Source organism: Microchirus variegatus (assembly GCF_963457635.1).
Source record: "Microchirus variegatus genome assembly, chromosome: 14".
In the NCBI taxonomy this organism is placed as follows: Eukaryota; Metazoa; Chordata; class Actinopteri; order Pleuronectiformes; family Soleidae; genus Microchirus; species Microchirus variegatus.
In genome coordinates this window covers 12663-32229 of record NC_139815.1, presented here as the reverse complement: position 1 = coordinate 32229, position 19567 = coordinate 12663, and positions in this window count along the sequence as shown.

The window sequence follows — 19567 nt, the reverse complement described above, 5'->3', positions numbered from 1 at the left end:
ATATCCATACATCAAATTTCAGCTTACATGTAATGAAATGTTTGTCCACTAGAGGGCAGTTTGAAGAACCCAGCAGCCATAAATCAGATTTGACCTTACATGTAATAACACATTTGTCCACCAGAGGGCAGTCTGACCAATCCAGCAGCCATAAATCAGATTTGACTTTACTTGTTATGTCAAACTTGTCCACCAGAGGGCAGTTGAAATAATGAAGTATCCATAAATCAGATTTTACCTCACATGTAAAAACACCTTTGTACACTAGAGGGCGGTCTGAAGAATTTAGCAGCCATAAATCAGATTTGACCTTACATGTAATAACACCTTTGTCCACCAGAGGGCAGTCTGACCAATCCTGCAGCCATAAATCAGATTTGACCTTACTTGTAATGTCAAACTTGTCCACTCGAGGGCAGTTGAAATAATTAAGTATCCATAAATCAGATTTGACCTCACGTTATAACACCTTTGTCCACTAGAGGGCAGTCTGAAGAATTTAGCAGCACTAAATCAGATTTGATGTTACATGTAATGACATGTTTGTCCACTAGAGGGCAGTCTGAAGAATCCAGCAGCCATGAATCAGATTTGACCTCACATGTAATAACACCATAGTCCACCAGAGGGCAGTCTAACCAATCCAGTAGCCAAAAGTCAGATTTGACCTTACATGTAATTACACCTTTGTCCACTAGAGGGTAGTTGAAATAATTAAATATCCATACATCAAATTTGAGCTTACATGTAATGACATGTTGGTCCACTAGAGGGCAGTTTGAAGAACCCAGCAGCCATAAATCAGAGTTGACCTTACATGTAATAACACATTTGTCCACCAGAGGGCAGTCTGACCAATCCAGCAGCCATAAATCAGATTTGACCTTACTTGTTATGTCAAACTTGTCCACCAGAGGGCCGTTGAAATAATGAAGTATCCATAAATCAGATTTTACCTCACATGTAAAAACACCTTTGTCCACTAGAGGGCGGTCTGAAGAATTTAGCAGCCATAAATCAGATTTGACCTTACATGTAATAACACCTTTGTCCACCAGAGGGCAGTCTGACCAATCCAGCAGCCATAAATCAGATTTGACCTTACTTGTAATGTCAAACTTGTCCACTAGAGGGCAGTTGAAATAATTAAGTATCCATAAATCAGATTTGACCTTACATGTTATAACACCTTTGTCCACTAGAGGGCAGTCTGAAGAATTTAGCAGCACTAAATCAGATTTGACGTTACATGTAATGACATGTTTGTCCACTAGAGGGCAGTCTGAAGAATCCAGCAGCCATGAATCAGATTTGACCTCACATGTAATAACACCTTTGTCCACCAGAGGGCAGTCTAACCAATCCAGTAGCCAAAAGTCAGATTTGACCTGACATGTAATTACACCTTTGTCCACTTGAGGGCAGTCTGAAGAATTTAGCAGCCATAAATCAGATTTGACCTTACATGTAATGTCAAACTTGTCCACTAGAGGGTAGTTGAAATAATTAAATATCCATACATCAAATTTGAGCTTACATGTAATGACATGTTTGTCCACTAGAGGGCAGTTTGAAGAACCCAGCAGCCATAAATCAGATTTGACCTGACATGTAATAACACCTTTGTCCACCAGAGGGCAGTCTGACCAATCCAGCTGCCATAAATCAGATTTGACCTTACTTGTTATGTCAAACTTGTCCACCAGAGGGCAGTTTAAATAATTAAGTATCCATAAATCAGATTTGACCTCACATGTAATAACACCTTTGTCCACTAGAGGGCAGTCTGACCAATCCAGCAGCCATAAATCAGATTTGACCTTACTTGTTTTGTCAAACTTGTCCACCAGAGGGCAGTTGAAATAATTAAGTATCCATAAATCAGAGTTGACCTTACATGTAATAACACATTTGTCCACCAGAGGGCAGTCTGACCAATCCAGCAGCCATAAATCAGATTTGACCTTACTTGTTATGTCAAACTTGTCCACCAGAGGGCCGTTGAAATAATGAAGTATCCATAAATCAGATTTTACCTCACATGTAAAAACACCTTTGTCCACTAGAGGGCGGTCTGAAGAATTTAGCAGCCATAAATCAGATTTGACCTTACATGTTATAACACCTTTGTCCACCAGAGGGCAGTCTGACCAATCCAGCAGCCATAAATCAGATTTGACCTTACTTGTAATGTCAAACTTGTCCACTAGAGGGCAGTTGAAATAATTAAGTATCCATAAATCAGATTTGACCTTACATGTTATAACACCTTTGTCCACTAGAGGGCAGTCTGAAGAATTTAGCAGCACTAAATCAGATTTGACGTTACATGTAATGACATGTTTGTCCACTAGAGGGCAGTCTGAAGAATCCAGCAGCCATGAATCAGATTTGACCTCACATGTAATAACACCTTTGTCCACCAGAGGGCAGTCTAACCAATCCAGTAGCCAAAAGTCAGATTTGACCTGACATGTAATTACACCTTTGTCCACTTGAGGGCAGTCTGAAGAATTTAGCAGCCATAAATCAGATTTGACCTTACATGTAATGTCAAACTTGTCCACTAGAGGGTAGTTGAAATAATTAAATATCCATACATCAAATTTGAGCTTACATGTAATGACATGTTTGTCCACTAGAGGGCAGTTTGAAGAACCCAGCAGCCATAAATCAGATTTGACCTGACATGTAATAACACCTTTGTCCACCAGAGGGCAGTCTGACCAATCCAGCTGCCATAAATCAGATTTGACCTTACTTGTTATGTCAAACTTGTCCACCAGAGGGCAGTTTAAATAATTAAGTATCCATAAATCAGATTTGACCTCACATGTAATAACACCTTTGTCCACTAGAGGGCAGTCTGACCAATCCAGCAGCCATAAATCAGATTTGACCTTACTTGTTTTGTCAAACTTGTCCACCAGAGGGCAGTTGAAATAATTAAGTATCCATAAATCAGATTTGACTTTACATGTAATTACACCTTTGTCCACTAGAGGGCAGTCTGAAGAATTTAGCAACCATAAATCAGATTTGACCTTACATGTAATAACACCTTTGTCCAACAGAGGGCAGTCTGACCAATCCAGCTGCCATAAATCAGATTTGACCTTACTTGTTATGTCAAACTTGTCCACCAGAGGGCAGTTGAAATAATTAAGTATCCATAAATCAGATTTGACTTTACATGTAATTACACCTTTGTCCACTAGAGGGCAGTCTGAAGAATTTAGCAACCATAAATCAGATTTGACCTTACATATAATGACACCTTTGTCCACTAGTGGGCAGTCTGACCAATCCAGCAGCCATAAATCAGATTTGACCTTACTTGTAATGTCAAACTTGTCCACTAGAGGGCAGTCTGAAGAATTTAACAGCCATAAATCACATTTAACCTTTCATGTAATGACACGTTTGTCCACCAGAGGGCAGTCTGAATAATTCAGCAGCCATAAATCAAATGTGACCCTCCTTGTAAAAACACATTGGTTCACCAGGAAGCTGTTCCACCATGTGAACCAATCCATTACCCATAATGCTTTGTGAAAAGTTAAAAGTGAAGAAAACAGTGTATTTTGTCTAAAATAAATCACATTTTGACTGTGAAACATTTGACAAAAGATGGTAAAACAGTGCCAAAAAGTTTGTGATACATATTTGTGTAATAATTCAAGTTTTATCATTTAATTCTTTACCAGCACCATAAGTGATAAGTCTTTAGTGGACGTTAAATACTCTGTCATTCTCCAGTCAATGTTGTTTAACACAGTACAGTGTGAATACTGTAGCAGCACTGGATGAAATTCATCATGTCATGTCATGGTTTGCCCACAGGAGGGCAGTGTTCAACATTAATTATAAATATATTTTTCATGCAATTCAATACTTTTCCACTAGTGGGCTGTTTAAATACTTTCAGATCACAAGTCATGTTTCAACTTAAATGTAATGTCAAACTTTGCCACTAGGGGGTAGTTGAAATAATGAAACAGCTATAAATCAGATTTGACATAACATGTAATGATGTGTTTGTCCACCAGAGGGCAGTTGAGGAATCCAACAGCTATAAATCAGATTTGATCTTATTTGTAATGTCAAACTTGTCCACTAGAGGGCAGTTGAACTAATTAAATATCCATACTTCAAATTTCAGCTTACATGTAATGACATGTTTGTCCACTAGAGGGCAGTTTGAAGAACCCAGCAGCCATAAATCAGATTTGACCTTACGTGTAATAACACATTTGTCCACCAGAGGGCAGTCTGACCAATCCAGCAGCCATAAATCAGATTTGACTTTACTTGTTATGTCAAACTTGTCCACCAGAGGGCAGTTGAAATAATGAAGTATGCATAAATCAAATTTTACCTCACATGTAAAAACACCTTTGTACACTAGAGGGCGGTCTGAAGAATTTAGCAGCCATAAATCAGATTTGACCTTACATGTAATAACACCTTTGTCCACCAGAGGGCAGTCTGACCAATCCTGCAGCCATAAATCAGATTTGACCTTACTTGTAATGTCAAACTTGTCCACTCGAGGGCAGTTGAAATAATTAAGTATCCATAAATCAGATTTGACCTCACGTTATAACACCTTTGTCCACTAGAGGGCAGTCTGAAGAATTTAGCAGCACTAAATCAGATTTGATGTTACATGTAATGACATGTTTGTCCACTAGAGGGCAGTCTGAAGAATCCAGCAGCCATGAATCAGATTTGACCTCACATGTAATAACACCATAGTCCACCAGAGGGCAGTCTAACCAATCCAGTAGCCAAAAGTCAGATTTGACCTTACATGTAATTACACCTTTGTCCACTAGAGGGTAGTTGAAATAATTAAATATCCATACATCAAATTTGAGCTTACATGTAATGACATGTTGGTCCACTAGAGGGCAGTTTGAAGAACCCAGCAGCCATAAATCAGAGTTGACCTTACATGTAATAACACATTTGTCCACCAGAGGGCAGTCTGACCAATCCAGCAGCCATAAATCAGATTTGACTTTACTTGTTATGTCAAACTTGTCCACCAGAGGGCCGTTGAAATAATGAAGTATCCATAAATCAGATTTTACCTCACATGTAAAAACACCTTTGTCCACTAGAGGGCGGTCTGAAGAATTTAGCAGCCATAAATCAGATTTGACCTTACATGTAATAACACCTTTGTCCACCAGAGGGCAGTCTGACCAATCCAGCAGCCATAAATCAGATTTGACCTTACTTGTAATGTCAAACTTGTCCACTAGAGGGCAGTTGAAATAATTAAGTATCCATAAATCAGATTTGACCTTACATGTTATAACACCTTTGTCCACTAGAGGGCAGTCTGAAGAATTTAGCAGCACTAAATCAGATTTGACGTTACATGTAATGACATGTTTGTCCACTAGAGGGCAGTCTGAAGAATCCAGCAGCCATGAATCAGATTTGACCTCACATGTAATAACACCTTTGTCCACCAGAGGGCAGTCTAACAATCCAGTAGCCAAAAGTCAGATTTGACCTGACATGTAATTACACCTTTGTCCACTTGAGGGCAGTCTGAAGAATTTAGCAGCCATAAATCAGATTTGACCTTACATGTAATGTCAAACTTGTCCACTAGAGGGTAGTTGAAATAATTAAATATCCATACATCAAATTTGAGCTTACATGTAATAACACCTTTGTCCACCAGAGGGCAGTCTGACCAATCCAGCTGCCATAAATCAGATTTGACCTTACTTGTTATGTCAAACTTGTCCACCAGAGGGCAGTTTAAATAATTAAGTATCCATAAATCAGATTTGACCTCACATGTAATAACACCTTTGTCCACTAGAGGGCAGTCTGACCAATCCAGCAGCCATAAATCAGATTTGACCTTACTTGTTATGTCAAACTTGTCCACCAGAGGGCAGTTGAAATTATTAAGTATCCATAAATCAGATTTGACTTTACATGTAATTACACCTTTGTCCACTAGAGGGCAGTCTGAAGAATTTAGCTACCATAAATCAGATTTGACCTTACATGTAATAACACCTTTGTCCAACAGAGGGCAGTCTGACCAATCCAGTAGCCAAAAGTCAGATTTGACCTTACATATAATGACACCTTTGTCTACTAGTGGGCAGTCTGACCAATCCAGCAGCCATAAATCAGATTTGACCTTACTTGTAATGTCAAACTTGTCCACTAGAGGGCAGTCTGAAGAATTTAACAGCCATAAATCACATTTAACCTTTCATGTAATGACACGTTTGTCCACCAGAGGGCAGTCTGAATAATTCAGCAGCCATAAATCAAATGTGACCCTCCTTGTAAAAACACATTGGTTCACCAGGAAGCTGTTCCACCATGTGAACCAATCCATTACCCATAATGCTTTGTGAAAAGTTAAAAGTGAAGAAAACAGTGTATTTTGTCTAAAATAAATCACATTTTGACTGTGAAACATTTGACAAAAGATGGTAAAACAGTGTCAAAAAGTTTGTGATACATATTTGTGTAATAATTCAAGTTTTATCATTTAATTCTTTATCAGCACCATAAGTGATAAGACTTTAGTGGACGTTAAATACTCTGTCATTCTCCAGTGAATATAGTTGAACACAGCACAGTTTAAATACTATAGCAGAATTGGATGAAAGTCACCATGATATGTCATGGTTTGCCCAGAGGATGGCAGTGTTTAACATTAATCATAAATATATTTTTCATGCAATTTAATACTTTTCCACTAGTGGGCTGTTTAAATACTTTCAGATCACAAGTCATGTTTCACCTTAAATGTAATGTCAAACTTTGCCACCAGAGGGCAGTCTGAAGAATTTAACAGCCATAAATCACATTTAACCTTTCTTGTAATGACACGTTTGTCCACCAGAGGGCAGTCTGAATAATTCAGCAGCCATAAATCAAATGTGACCCTCCTTGTAAAAACACATTGGTTCACCAGGAAGCTGTTCCACCATGTGAACCAATCCATTACCCATAATGCTTTGTGAAAAGTTAAAAGTGAAGAAAACAGTGTATTTTGTCTAAAATAAATCACATTTTGACTGTGAAACATTTGACAAAAGATGGTAAAACAGTGTCAAAAAGTTTGTGATACATATTTGTGTAATAATTCAAGTTTTATCATTTAATTCTTTACCAGCACCATAAGTGATAAGACTTTAGTGGACTTTAAATACTCTGTCATTCTCCAGTGAATGTAGTTCAACGCAGCACAGTTTAAATACTGTAGTAGAAGTGGATGAAAGTCACCATGATATGTCATGGTTAGCCCACAGGAGGGCAGTGTTCAATATGAATCATTAGTGTGTTTCTTGTAATTCACATAGTCACAGACTTCTTTATCAAATAGGAAGAACTTAATCTCAAATTGTCTGTAAATGTTAGATTATATGTAATGTTAATTTTGTCCACCAGTGGGAACGGCAACCATAAATAACAGCAGTGGTCAGTGAACGCAGTAAAAAGCAGATGTGCACTGAATTTATACATGAAATAAAAGATTTAAATGCATTTAAAAGTCATGTTGGTGCTTGCCCCCTCCCCTCCTGTTAAATGGCTGCATGAGTGGGTGTGTCTTTCTGTGGGTGTGTCTGTCAGTGGGTGGGTGTGTCAGCTTGTCTTTGCCCCTGCAGGTTGGCCAGAGAAACCCCTTTCCCTGGTTTCCCTCTAACTCACCTGCTGCATGTTACTGTGATTGCCTCCACTCAGTTCACTCAGTCTGGAGCAGTTCACCAGTTTGGAGGTTTGTTTGATCTTGACTTTGAGTCCTGACTGTCACATGTTAGCATTTGTGTTAGCCCATTAGCTTTTTGTTTGTTAGCATCTTAGCCCAGTAGTTTTTTGTATGTTAGCCATTAGCATTTTGTTTGTATTTTAGAATTGTATGTCAGTCCATTAGCTTTTTGTATATTAGCCCATTAACTTTTTGTGTTGTATATTAGCATTTATGTCAGCCTATGGTTAGTTCGCATTAGTTAGCATGTTAGCATTTGTATGTTAGCTCACTAGCTTTTAGTTTGTTAGCATTTTCAGTTAGCCTGTTGATACTGGCTTGTTTAAATATAATTAACAATTTGGTAACAATGTTCTTAATTTAGAGATCAATTAATGAAAAACCTTTGATGTTTGCAGCCCTCACACCTGCTGCAGCTAACGCTAGCTAGGAGGCAGCACATGGTGAGTGAAGTGTTTGCTCTGCTCTTTCTCTTCTCTTATTAAAGTGCTAATCTCCAGTTATGTGACATTTTAGAATTTGACTCTACAGAGATTGTTGTTTTGCACTTTTTTCATGTTGTAAAAACATGTAAATTCAGCTGGTCATGAAGCTCTGCAGAAGCCTGATAACGAGCTGTTGATCTGAATCAGGTGTTGGAGCAGGACAACATGTAAAACATGGATGACAGAGTTCCCTGAGGACCGGGGTCAGGAAACACTGCTCTAAACAGGCTCAGGTTAGCATTAGCTCACTGATGTTTGGTTTTTAAAAACATTTTTACAGTGTGCTGTGGTATCATATCACATTTGCTCTTTTTTCAGCTTATTTCCTGCTCTCATTCTTATCGTCCGTTTACCAGAACAGGCTTATTGCTCTTTGCTGCAAAACCCGGAACGGATTCCATGGACGGACGGGACTGGATTGGATTTGGGTTTCTGCTGTAAGTACAACAGAAAGCTCAGTTTCTAGGTTATTTGTAAGTGTACAAAAATCTCTATATATAGATATAATACTCTCTGTCTCTATATGTATGTATGTTACATACGTGTGTGTGTGTGTGTGTGTATATACGTGTGTGTGTATATGTGAATATAGTCACAAAGCACTGAATACGGTTCAAACACAGGTTGTTTTTTGATATATAAACAGACTCAGGGTTCACGTTTGTTTCATTTTTGAAATGAAATGTTTGGTGTGGTTTAAAAACAATGAAAGGATTTCAAAGGTGTGTGTAGAGGGGCCCCTCAAGTCAAACAGGTTTGGGTCCATTGATTTGTGTTCTTTGGTTTTGTTTTTGTGTTTGTACAAACGAGGTTTACAAAGGTTTTTACTCTGAACATCTTTCATAAAACATGTGGTATGGTGTCCTGTGAGTGTCAAATGTGCGGTGTTGAAAACAAGGTTTTGCCAGAGTTGAAAGGTTTTTTTTAACTGTGGTGTTTGACTTAGCACTGTGCTGTATATAAAGGTTTGTGTCTTTTTGGTTTGGTGTGAGGTTTTTACTGTTGTGCATCAAAAGGTTCCAACTACAAAGTGGTTTCATCAAATCTAAAAGCTCTCAGGTTTTGGTCTTCAAGACAAAAGGTGTCAATGGTGTGTTTTTACTTTCTGGGTTTTTCTCTGGGTAAACCAACTTAAAATGGCTGAAAGCTGAATGAAATGGTTTTGATAACATTCAAACAGGTTTGATATGTGTGGTGTACTTTGGTTATTTTTGGTGTTTGTACAAACAAGGTTTAGAAAAAAACAACTTTAAGCCGTTTTGCTCAATGGGATTTATCATCTCAAAGGTATTTTGGTTTAAGGTTGCTTACTTTTGGTGTTTGATTACATGGCGTACTGAGGGGCTTTGGTTTGAGTGTCAAATGTGTGGTATTTAAAGTTTTAAACACAAGAGGGCGCTGGTATGGGACAAAGTGGGGAAAAATACCACTGCGCTGTATAGTGTTTGTATTTTGGTGTGAGGTTTTTCCTGCTGTGCATAAAAAGGTGAACTACTTTGGAATCAAGGACCCAACATGGCTTCAATCTCCAAGTTCCAAAGATGGTGAGTAAACCAGACTCCTCCTCTGATATGAGACACTGTTTGCTGCTGCTTTAGTTTTTGTTGTTTTCATATCTGTTCCAGAATCGAGACCTGACATGGACCTTGTGATGGAACGGTCACGCCTGATGTATGTCCAGGACAACTTTGACCAACTCTGAACACCGACTGTCAGAAGAGGATGAGTATTGTTGTGTTTGCTGCTGCTTTTGTCTCTGTTCATTTGTTTGTTTTTCCTAATCTGTTCCAGAATGGAGACCCAACATGGTCGACCTCGAGGCGGTGCTTGGTGGACGTTCTGGACAACTTCGACGAACTCTGAACACAGACTGTCGGAAGAGGATGAGTATGGTGATATTTTTGTTTGCGTCATTGTTGTTGACGTCTACTTTCGTCTAGAGTCTCCTCTTCCCTGATCTCATCGGTGACTCCCACTGCACAAGAAGAACCTACAGTGGTGAGTATATCAGATTTCTTTGGACATCAGTGACAGTTTGTTACTGCTTTTCAGTTTCGTTTTTCCTAATCTGTTTCAGAATGGAGACCCAAGGCTTGGTTGACTTCCTATGTCCTGGACAACTTCGAAGAACTCTGAACCCCAGCTGTCGGAAGAGGATGAGTATTGTTAGTTTTGTTTGCTGCTGCTTTTCTCTTTTATCTGTTTGTTTTTCCTAATCTGTTCCAGAAGGGAGACCCAACATGGTCGACTTCGAGGTGGTGCTTGGTGGATGTTCTACCCTACAGTCACCTCTTCCCTAATCTGGTCTGTGACTCCCACTGCACAAGAAGAACCTGCAGTTGTGAGTATATCAGATTCCTTTGGACATCAGTGACAGTTTGATGCTAATTTTCAGTTTCGTTTTTCCTAATCTGTTTCAGAATGTAGACCCAAGGCTTGGTGGTCTATTGTGGTCTACCTCGAGGCGGGCTTGGTGGACGTTCTGGACAACTTCGACGAACTCTGAACACAGACTGTCGGAAGAGGATGAGTATGGTGATATTTCTTTTTGTTTGTGTCATTGTTGTTGACCTCTACTTTCATCTACAGTCGCCTCTTCCCAGATCTGGTCGGGACTCCCACTGCACAAGAAGAACCTACAGTGGTGAGTATATCAGATTCCCTTGAACAACAATGAAAGTTTAATGCTGCTTTTCAGTTTCATTTTTCCTAATCTGTTTCAGAATTGAGACCCAAGGCTTGGTGGACTTCCTACGTCCTGGACAACTTCGAAGAACTCTGAATCCCAGCTGTCGGAAGAGGGTGAGTATTGTTAGTTGTTGCGTTTGCTGCTGCTTTTGACTCCGTTAATTTGTTTGTTTTTCCTAATCTGTTCCAGAAGGGTGACCCAACATGGTCGACCTCGAGCTGGTGCTTGGTGGATGTTCTGGACAAATTGGACAAACTCTGAACACAGACTGTCGGAAGAGGATGAGTATGATATTTCTTTTTGTTTGCGTCATTGTTGTTGACCTCTACTTTCGTCTACAGTCGCCTCTTCCCTGATCTCATCGGTGACTCCCACTGCACAAGAAGAACCTACAGTGGTGAGTATATCAGATTCCTTTGGACATCAGTGACAGTTTGATACTGCTTTTCAGTTTTGTTTTTCCTAATCTGTTCCAGAATGGAGACCCAACATGGTCGACCTCGAGGTGGTGCTTGGTGGACGTTCTGGACAACTTTGACGAACTCTGCAAATTTGTGTTTGCGTCGTTGTTGACCTCTACTTTCGTCTACAGTCGCCTCTTCCCTGATCTCATCGGTGACTCCTACTACACAAGAAGAACCTGCTGTTGTGAGTACATCAGATTCCTTTGGACATCAGTGACAGTTTGATACTGCTTTTCAGTTTTGTTTTTCCTAATCTGTTTCAGAATGGAGACCCTACGCTTGGTGGACTTCCTACTTCCTGGACAACTTCGAAGAACTCTGAACCCCAGCTGTCGGAAGAGGATGAGTATTGTTGATTGTTGTGTTTGCTGCTGCTTTTGTCTCCGTTAATTTGTTTGTTTTTCCTAATCTGTTCCAGAAGGGTGACCCAACATGGTCGACCTCGAGATGGTGCTTGGTGGACGTTCTACCCTACAGTCGCCTCTTCCCTGATCTCATCGGTGACTCCTACTGCACAAGAAGAACCTGCAGTGGTGAGTATATCAGATTCCTTTGGACATCAATGACAGTTTGATACCGCTTTTCAGTTTTGTTTTTCCTAATCTGTTCCAGAAGGGTGACCCAACATGGTCGACCTCGAGGCGGTGCTTGGTGAACGTTCTGGACAACTTCGACGAACTCTGAACACAGACTGTCGGAAGAGGATGAGTATGGTGATATTTCTTTGCGTCATTGTTGTTGATGTCTACTTTCATCTAGTCGCCTTTTCCCTGATCTGGTCGGTGACTCCCACTGCACAAGAAGAACCTACAGTGGTGAGTATATCAGATTCCTTTGAACATCAATGAAAGTTTGATGCTGCTTTTCAGTTTCGTTTTTCCTAATCTGTTTCAGAATGGAGACCCAAGGCTTGGTGGATTTCTGACGTCCAGGACAACTTTGAACATCTGAACACCGACTGTCAGAAGAAGATGAGTATTGTTGTTTGCTGCTGCTCTCGTCCCTTTTCATTATTTAGTTTTTTCCATTATTTTTGAAGTGTACAAAAATCACTATAGTCACAAAGCACTGAATACGATTCAAACACAGGTTGTTTTTTGATATATAAACAGACTCAGGGTTCAAGTTTGTTTCATTTTTGAAATGTTTGGTGTGGTTTAAGGAATATTTGGTTATTAGACCCTGAGATGGGTCAGTGATTAGTAGAAACATTGATTTTGATGCATTATTACTTTTTTGTAGTAGCAGATCCAATGTAATCTTATTGTGTGATATATGATGGATTTTGAATCGGTCTCCGACTAAAAGTAAAACATTTTTTTCCTACTAACCCAATTATAACCTGGTTTTGTTTTAAGATAAATAAACATACAATAATAGTTTGAACCTGAAAAAACATTTATTTTGCAAAGGACACTGAATGATGAACACTTAAATATGAACATTGAATATGAAACATGGGGCAGTTGGGTGTGTTGTTGAAGATGGTGAGAAGGGAAAAGATGGAGATGGTGAGTGAGTTCATCATGTGTGAATGTGAGAGTTCAGCTCAGGTGGAGCAGAGACTCCAAATCTCGCTCGTTCACTCGCAGTCACGCTCGCTCGCTTGCTCACTCAATCACTCTCGCTCGCTCACTCGCAGTCACGCTCGCTCGCTCACTCACTCTCGCTTGCTCACTCACTCACTCACAGTCACTCACTCACTCGCTCCCTCACTCCCTCACTCAGTCACACATGATGCACTCACTCACCATCGCTCTTTTCCTTTCTCCCCATCTTCAACAACACACCCAACTGCCCCATGTTTCATATTCAATGTTTATATTTCAGTCTTCATCATTCAGGGTCGTCTTTACAAAATAAATATTTGTTCAGGTTGAACCTATTCTTGTTTATTTATCTTAAAACAAAACAGGGTAATAATTATTTAGTAGGAAAAAAAGTTTGCTTATATAAGGAGACGATTCAAAATCCATCATATCACAAGATTAGTAAATTGCATCTGCCACCACAGAAACTAACAATGCCTCCAAATCAATGTTTCTTCCAATCACTGACCCATCTCAGGGCCTGATAATAATAAATAGTCCTTGAAAGGTATTTTATGATTGATTGGAAAGGATTGTAGTTTTTTTGTTGATTTAAAGAGTTGCATAAACATTATAGCCTTTAAAGGGTTAGAATTTTAAAAATATTATTCAGAATCAAAAGTTATTGTAGTTCTTTTTTCCCAATAAAAACAGTGTAGTTGCATAAACAATATGGCCTTTAAAATGTTAACATTTTAAAAATATTAATATTTGATATGCATATTGACTGAACACAGACTGTCGGAAGAGGAGGAGTATGGTGATATTTCTTATTTGTGTTTGCTTCATCGTTGTTGACCTCTACTTTCGTCTACAGTCGCCTCTTCCCTGATCTCATCGGTGACTCCTACAACACAAGAACCTCTAGTTGTGAGTATATCAGATTCCTTTGGGCATCAATGACGGTTTGATACTGCTTTTCAGTTTTGTTTTTCCTAATCTGTTTCAGAATGGAGACCCAACGCTTGGTGGACTTCCTATGTCCTGGACAACTTCGAAGAACTCTGAACCCCAGCTGTCAGAAGAAGATGAGTATTGTTAATTGTTGTGTTTGCTGCTGCTTTTGTCACTTTTATCTGTTTGTTTTTCCTAATCTGTTCCAGAAGGGAGACCCAACATGATCGACCTCGAGGTGGTGCTTGGTGGACGTTCTACACTACAGGCGCCTCTTCCCTGATCTGGTCGGTGACTCCCACTGCACAAGAAGAACCTGCAGTGGTGAGTATATCAGATTCCTTTGGACATCAGTGACTGTTTGATGCTGCTTTTTAGTTTTGTTTTTCCTAATCTGTTCCAGGATGGAGACCCAAGGCTTGGTGGATTTCTGACGTCCAGCACAACTTTGAACATCTGAACACCAACTGTCAGAAGAAGATGAGTATTGTTGTTTTCTGCTGCTCTCGTCCCTTTTCATTATTTCGTTTTTTCCATTATTTTTAAGTGTACAAAAATCACTATAGTCACAAAGCACTGAATACGATTCAAACACAGGTTGTTTTTCAATATATAAACAGACTCGGGGTTCAAGTTTGTTTCATTTTTGAAATGAAATGTTTGGTGTGGTTTAAGGAATATTTGGTTGTTATTAGACCCTGAGATGGGTCAGTGACTAGTAGAAACATTGATTTTGATGCATTAGTTGTTTGTAGTAGCAGATCCAATGTAATCTTATTTTGTGATATATGATGGATTTTGAATCGGTCTCCGACTACAAGTAAAACATTTTTTTCCTACTAACCCAATTATAACCTGGTTTTGTTTTAAGATAAATAAACATACAATAATAGTTTGAACCTGAAAAAACATTTATTTTGCAAAGGACACTGAATGATGAACACTTAAATATGAACATTGAATATGAAACATGGGGCAGTTTGGTGTGTTTTTGGAGATGGTGAGTGAGTGCATCATGTGTGAATGTGAGTTCAGCTCAAGTGGAGCAGAGACTCCAAATCTCGCCCGTTCGCTCGCTCACTCACTCACAGTCACTCACTCACTCTCGCTCGCTCGCTCCCTCACTCGCTCCCTCACTCAGTCACACATGATGCACTCACCATCTCTCTTTTCCTTTCTCCCCATCTCCAACAACACACCCAACTGCCCCATGTTTCATATTCAATGTTCATATTTCAGTCTTCATCATTCAGGGTCATCTTTGCAAAATAAATATTTGTTCAGGTTGAACCTATTCTTGTTTATTTATCTTAAAACAAAACAGGGTAATAATTATTTAGTTGGAAAAAAGTTTGCTTATAGAAGGAGACGATTCAAAATCCATCATATCACAAGATTATTAAATTGCATCTGCCATTACAGAAACTAACAATGCATCAAAATCAATGTTTCTACCAATCACTGACCCATCTCAGGGCCTGATAATAATAAATAGTCCTTGAAAGGTATTTTATGATTGATTGGAAAGGATTGTAGTTTTTTTGTTGATTTAAAGAGTTGCATAAACATTCTGGCCTTTAAAGGGTTAGAATTTTAAAAATAGTATTTCATGAGTATATCTGTCTGAAGTAGCGTTAAAAGAGTGACAATTTAAAGTTGGAAAAAAATATGAACAATATTTTTGTAGGAGACTGTTTTTAGAAAAATCTGACATTGCAAAAAATAAGAATGCATCAGATTCAAAAGTTATTGTAGTTCTTTTTTCCCAATAAAAACAGTGTAGTTGCATAAACAATATGGCCTTTAAAAGGTTAACCTTTTAAAAATATTAATATTTGATATGCATATTGACTGAACACAGACTGTCGGAAGAGGAGGAGTATGGTGATATTTCTTATTTGTGTTTGCTTCATCGTTGTTGATCTCTACTTTCGTCTACAGTCGCCTCTTCCCTGATCTCATCGGTGACTCCTACAACACAAGAACCTCTAGTTGTGAGTATATCAGATTCCTTTGGGCATCAGTGACAGTTTGATACTGCTTTTCAGTTTTGTTTTTCCTAATCTGTTTCAGAATGGAGACCCTACGCTTGGTGGACTTCCTACTTCCTGGACAACTTTGAAGAACTCTGAACCCCAGCTGTCAGAAGAGGATGAGTATTGTTAATTGTTGTTTGCTGCTGCTTTTGTCTTTGTTAATTTGTTTGTTTTTCCTAATCTGTTCCAGAAGGGTGACCCAACATGGTCGACCTCGAGGTGGTGCTTGGTGGACGTTCTACCCTACAGTCGCGTCTTCCCTGATCTCATCGGTGACTCCTACTGCACAAGAAGAATCTGCAGTGGTGAGTATATCAGATTCCTTTGGGCATCAATGACGGTTTGATACTGCTTTTCAGTTTTGTTTTTCCTAATCTGTTTCAGAATGGAGACCCAACGCTTGGTGGACTTCCTATGTCCTGGACAACTTCGAAGAACTCTGAACCCCAGCTGTCGGAAGAGGATGAGTATTGTTAATTGTTGTGTTTGCTGCTGCTTTTGTCACTTTTAACTGTTTGTTTTTCCTAATCTGTTCCAGAAGGGAGACCCAACATTATCGACCTCGAGGTGGTGCTTGGTGGACGTTCTACACTACAGGCGCCTCTTCCCTGATCTGGTCGGTGACTCCCACTGCACAAGAAGAACCTGCAGTGGTGAGTATATCAGATTCCTTTGGACATCAGTGACTGTTTGATGCTGCTTTTTAGTTTTGTTTTTCCTAATCTGTTCCAGGATGGAGACCCAAGGCTTGGTGGATTTCTGACGTCCAGCACAACTTTGAACATCTGAACACCAACTGTCAGAAGAAGATGAGTATTGTTGTTTTCTGCTGCTCTCGTCCCTTTTCATTATTTCGTTTTTTCCATTATTTTTAAGTGTACAAAAATCACTATAGTCACAAAGCACTGAATACGATTCAAACACAGGTTGTTTTTCAATATATAAACAGACTCGGGGTTCAAGTTTGTTTCATTTTTGAAATGAAATGTTTGGTGTGGTTTAAGGAATATTTGGTTGTTATTAGACCCTGAGATGGGTCAGTGACTAGTAGAAACATTGATTTTGATGCATTAGTTGTTTGTAGTAGCAGATCCAATGTAATCTTATTTTGTGATATATGATGGATTTTGAATCGGTCTCCGACTACAAGTAAAACATTTTTTTCCTACTAACCCAATTATAACCTGGTTTTGTTTTAAGATAAATAAACATACAATAATAGTTTGAACCTGAAAAAACATTTATTTTGCAAAGGACACTGAATGATGAACACTTAAATATGAACATTGAATATGAAACATGGGGCAGTTTGGTGTGTTGTTGGAGATGGTGAGAAGGGAAAAGATGGAGATGGTGAGTGAGTGCATCATGTGTGAATGTGAGAGTTCAGCTCAAGTGGAGCAGAGACTCCAAATCTCGCCCGTTCACTCGCAGTCACGCTCGCTCGCTCACTCTCGCTCGCTCACTCACTCACAGTCACTCACTCACTCTCGCTCGCTCGCTCCCTCACTCGCTCCCTCACTCAGTCACACATGATGCACTCACCATCTCTCTTTTCCTTTCTCCCCATCTCCAACAACACACCCAACTGCCCCATGTTTCATATTCAATGTTCATATTTCAGTCTTCATCATTCAGGGTCATCTTTGCAAAATAAATATTTGTTCAGGTTGAACCTATTCTTGTTTATTTATCTTAAAACAAAACAGGGTAATAATTATTTAGTTGGAAAAAAGTTTGCTTATAGAAGGAGACGATTCAAAATCCATCATATCACAAGATTATTAAATTGCATCTGCCATTACAGAAACTAACAATGCATCAAAATCAATGTTTCTACCAATCACTGACCCATCTCAGGGCCTGATAATAATAAATAGTCCTTGAAAGGTATTTTATGATTGATTGGAAAGGATTGTAGTTTTTTTGTTGATTTAAAGAGTTGCATAAACATTATGGCCTTTAAAGGGTTAGAATTTTAAAAATAGTATTTCATGAGTATATCTGTCTGAAGTAGCGTTAAAAGAGTGACAATTTAAAGTTGAAAAAAATATGAACAATATTTTTGTAGGAGACTGTTTTTAGAAAAATCTGACATTGCAAAAAATAAGAATGCATCAGAATCAAAAGTTATTGTAGTTCTTTTTTCCCCATAAAAACAGTGTAGTTGCATAAACAATATGGCCTTTAAAAGGTTAACCTTTTAAAAATATTATTTTTAAAAGGTTAACATTTTAAAAATATTAATATTTGATATGCATATTTCAGGATGAAGTAGCTTCAAAAGACTGACTCATTTAAAGTGGAAATAAATATTAAGATATTTTTACACCAGTTTTCTGCAACAAGGAACAAATGAGGGGGTTAGGGTTAGCTAACCTTAGTTAGTTATCCCCAAAACAACTGGTTCAGGTGCACAGGTTATCAGAGTTCTGCAGAGCTCGTTAACCACTTCCACTACACAAGAACCTACAGTGGTGAGTATATTAGACACCTTTTGACATCAATGACGCTTTGCTACTGCTTTTCAGTTTTGTTTTTCCTAATCTGTTCCAGAATTGAGACCCTAACACTTGGTGGACTTCCTACGTCCTGGACAACTTAGACGAACTCTGAATACCGGCTGTCAAAACAAGATGAGTGTTTTTTTGTTTGTGTCAATATGCACTTCTACTTTGGTCTGTCGTTTCATCTTCCTGTGTTGTCGTCGTTACACAAATGTGTACACTTAGCAAAACTTAGTTGACAGTAAACGGGTGCAGGTGTCGGAGGATTGATAACTCTGATTGGACGGAACTCTCCAAACGTGACGGCAAAACAAAATTCTGCTCACAAGGATGGACAAACTGGAATCATGGCTTGGAAATGCAAAAGTAACTTTCTGGACAACTTTGTCAACACGATGATGCAGCAAATGGATGAATTGATTCACCTCAGTGAATCTACTTTTGGAAAATGGATGGATCTGCATGATGATCTTTGAGGAAATGGGATCAGTGGATTCAAAACCTGGAGGAACGGAACTCAAGAATCTGGAAAAAAAACCAACATGAGCTGCACAGAATGGCCTCCTTGTGGTCGTCCAACCAAAACCACTGACTAACAAAAGTTACCACCTCTTGTCCTTTCTGTTCCCCTCCCATTCCCCCCAACCGGTCGAGGCAGACGGCCGCACACTTTGAGTCTGGTTCTGCCAGAGATTTCTTCCTGTTAAAAGGGAGTTTTTTCTCTCCACTGTTGCCACGATTGCTTGCTCATTGTGTGAATTGTTGGGTTTCTCTTCTCTGTAATATTATGAATGATAAAAAAAAAAAAGAGTGCAAGTCCGACTGTCACCTCCACGTGGTGCACTCTGGGTAACGCTAACGACGGCGGCAAACGATAAGTTTACCAGGACATTTGTGACTTATTTGAAATCTTGATCTTTTTGAGTAAATGTTAATGTGTAGAATGTGTTTGAATGTTTGTTTGTCGTCGTGACGATAAAGTCAAGTTCATTTTCACATGTGTTTTCATGTGTCCAGAAACGGCAGCAAAATATGGACTGGATTTCACTGACTGGACTTGATGTGGTTTCCCTGTGTGAGTTGACAAACTTGTATTTATTTCCTTGCTGTCCTTTTATTGCTTTCCTTTTCTCTTTCCTTCCAT